The 3,101-nt window shown below is 32.6% G+C and overlaps 1 non-coding gene across 1 annotated transcript; it reads left to right on the top strand.

Moving 5' to 3' along the window:
* The first annotated feature begins 842 nt into the window (after nucleotides 1-842).
* LOC139860654 (small nucleolar RNA R71) lies at nucleotides 843-949 on the top strand. Its single transcript, XR_011763285.1, has one exon. It is a non-coding gene; the product is annotated as a small nucleolar RNA R71 (small nucleolar RNA).
* The last annotated feature ends 2,152 nt before the right edge of the window (nucleotides 950-3,101 follow it).

Below are 3,101 nucleotides of genomic sequence, written 5' to 3'. Positions count from 1 at the left end.
CTTCTGGTGCTGATTTTTCAGAATTTGTTGATACCATATTAACATTTTCATTCCGAGGATTTACTTCAGTATTACTAGGTAGCTTTCCTTGTTCCCTCTCACTCATCATGCTAGCAAGAGTACCTACGTGTTGTTCTAGATTCAAAATGGAAGCTTGTTGAGTTCTTAATGACTGATCAAACCTCTCATTTGTTTAGGTTTGAGATGTAATAAATTGTGTTTGAGATTCAACTAGCTTTTGTACCATTTCTTTCAGATTTGAGTTTTCCTCTTCGGTTTGTTGTGGTGGTTTATATAAGCCAGGTCTTTGTTGATTGAAAGTGTTGTTTTGAGTTGATTGGTTATTCGGACCTTGTTGGTTGTATGAGTTATTGTTGGATCCATTTGGATTGTAAAGAATGTTTTGATTTCGATTAAAGTTTGGCCTTGGCGGTTGATAATTATTTCCCAGCCTTTGGTTCATGTAGGAAACATTCTCACGTTGTTCCTTCGTTTGCTCAATGTGACAATCTTTCGTTAAGTGTGGTCCACCGCATTGCTCACAACTGATTCGTATTGCGTGAATATCTTTAGTCATCTTTTCCATTTGTCTCTCGAAAGCATCTATTTTTGCGGAAACGGAATCAAAGTCATGGCTAGAATCGGCTCTAGCCGCTTTAGATGAACGAAAAATATCTTTTTCCTGATGCCACTCATGAAAGTGGGAAGCTGTGTTATCAATAATTTTGTGAGCTTCGGTTGCGATTTTCTTCATAATGGAACCACCAGCTGCTGTGTCGATGTCTTTTCGTGTAGCAACATCGATACCTTGGTAGAATATTTGTACTATTTGATAAGTGTCTAAACCGTGTTGAGGACATCCTCTCAACAATTTTTCGAATCTTCTCCATGCCTCATATAGAGTTTCATTTAGCTTTTGCGCGAACGTAACAATTTCTCCTTGAAGTCTCATGGCTTTAGATGCCGGAAAGAATCTTTTAAGAAATTTCTCAACTAAAACATCCCATGTGTCAATCGCCCCTTCAGGTAACGATTCTAACCAATCTTTGGCTTCTCCCTTTAAAGTCCAGGGAAACAACATGAGATAGATCTGTTCATCCTCAACTTCTCTGATTTTAAATAGAGTACAGATCCTATTAAAGGTTCGAAGATGTTCGTTTGGATATTCTTTTGGCGTACCACTATATTGGCATTGATTAGTTACCATGTGTAGGATTTGTCCTTTGATTTCATAATCTTGCGCATTAACATCTGGCTTAATAATGGCGTGACCTTGGCCAGTGCGTGTGGCTCTCATTCGGTCTTCCATACTTAGAGATTCCTGATTTTTCATGATTGAATTTGTTGAATCTGAATCACTAGAGGATTCTGATTTAATGGTTTCTTCCTCTACAATCTCTGGTTGAATGATTTGTAGTTCAGGAGGAATAATTAGTGGTTCAGGATCTCTGAATTGTCCTTGAATATCCTCTGGGTTCTCAATTATGAGGTCGGGTTCAAAAAATGGATTAACGGAAGTTTGAATTGGAGTACTTGTTCGACTAGATGATGATTCTAAAGAAAAATCAACGGCGATAATATTGGCAAGATGTCTTGATCGAGTTACAGGTGGTGAACGTATGAAAGGTGGTGAACGTTTTGCTCGGTGCATTCACTGAATATCCTATTAGTTATAAAAGATAAAAATTATATAAGCTATCAAATTAATAGACTTTTCTAATTTTGCCCAAGTTTCGAATAGCCAATAGATGCAGCAGGTAGCCAGGACCCTTTAAATCGGAAGCCCACAACTCGCTACTAATAAATCCAACTATTACTATGAACCAGAAAATTTTGGATGTCTATCAATTTAACCGCTTAAAATAATTTTTCGTCGAAATTTAAAGAAAACTTTGAAAATTCTATGTCCTAAAAGCTTGAGCGTAGAAATGAGAAAGAAAAAGTGCGTCGAAAAATAAGAGGCGAAAAACAAACGTCGAAAAATAATAAAAAGAAAGTAAAGCGTCGAAACTTAAAAGTCTAAAAACTAAATATTAAAACTTGCGTCTAAAGGTATTAAAGCTTAAAAGAAATTCTATATCAAAAATGGCAATTACTTAAAAAGCACTAAAATCTATTAAAAACTAGAGCGATAAGCGACGTCGTAAAATTCTAAAGCGTCTAAATCTCAATCTAAAGAAAAAACACTTAAGGGATTTTACGGCAAAGCCTAGAAATCTAGAAATATAAAATAACTACGGCAAAAACTAGGTTTAAAACTAATTACGAACAATAAATATACAAATTACGATTAAACGATAAAAATACAAATTATAACTAAAAATGATAAAAATACAAATTTTATAAAATATTATTTTTATATTATATTTTATAAAAATATTAATCTTAATAATAATATTTAAACTTAAAATTACAAATAAAACTAAAACTAAAAACAAATATATTAATTATAAACCTAATTAGGGTATAATAATAATATTAATTAAAAATATAACCCTAATTCCGTAATGTAACGACCCGGATTTTTCCGATCATTTTATACATATGAGATTAATATTTACATAAATTAAAGATTACCAACATGATAAGCAATCCAAATTTTTGAGTCTTATGTTTTTGAAAAGAGTTTTACACAACGTTTGACCGTCCAATTTGACCGATGATATCACGAACTATATAACATACTATAATTATACGATTGTGTACATATACGTATTTATGCATATTTAACATGATCTAAGGATGGTTTAACATATCATTGTGTACTAATAACAATGAGTTATAAGTATACTTTGAGACTACTAACTTAAGTTTTCAAAACGGTAACTATATGTAACGTTCTTGGACATATATACCTATTACCTATAATGCTTATACAAGTATCGTATAAATACGTATTTAATCACTTTTAAAGGGCTTAAATACATAAAAAAATATAAGTATATTCACAAAAGATAGTTATATTTGGATTCTCGTTCTGTTTCCTCAAGATTTCTACACGTATACCTAGGGTATATGTACCCGTATTGTACGCAGCTTCTAGATGTATTTACTATTGATAAATACCAATTATTAGACCTCAATTATCTGCTCATAGCAGC

The sequence above is a fragment of the Rutidosis leptorrhynchoides genome, chromosome 7, assembly GCF_046630445.1.
Source record: "Rutidosis leptorrhynchoides isolate AG116_Rl617_1_P2 chromosome 7, CSIRO_AGI_Rlap_v1, whole genome shotgun sequence".
Taxonomy (NCBI): domain Eukaryota; kingdom Viridiplantae; phylum Streptophyta; class Magnoliopsida; order Asterales; family Asteraceae; genus Rutidosis; species Rutidosis leptorrhynchoides.
This window is presented reverse-complemented; position numbering and strand designations above follow the sequence as displayed.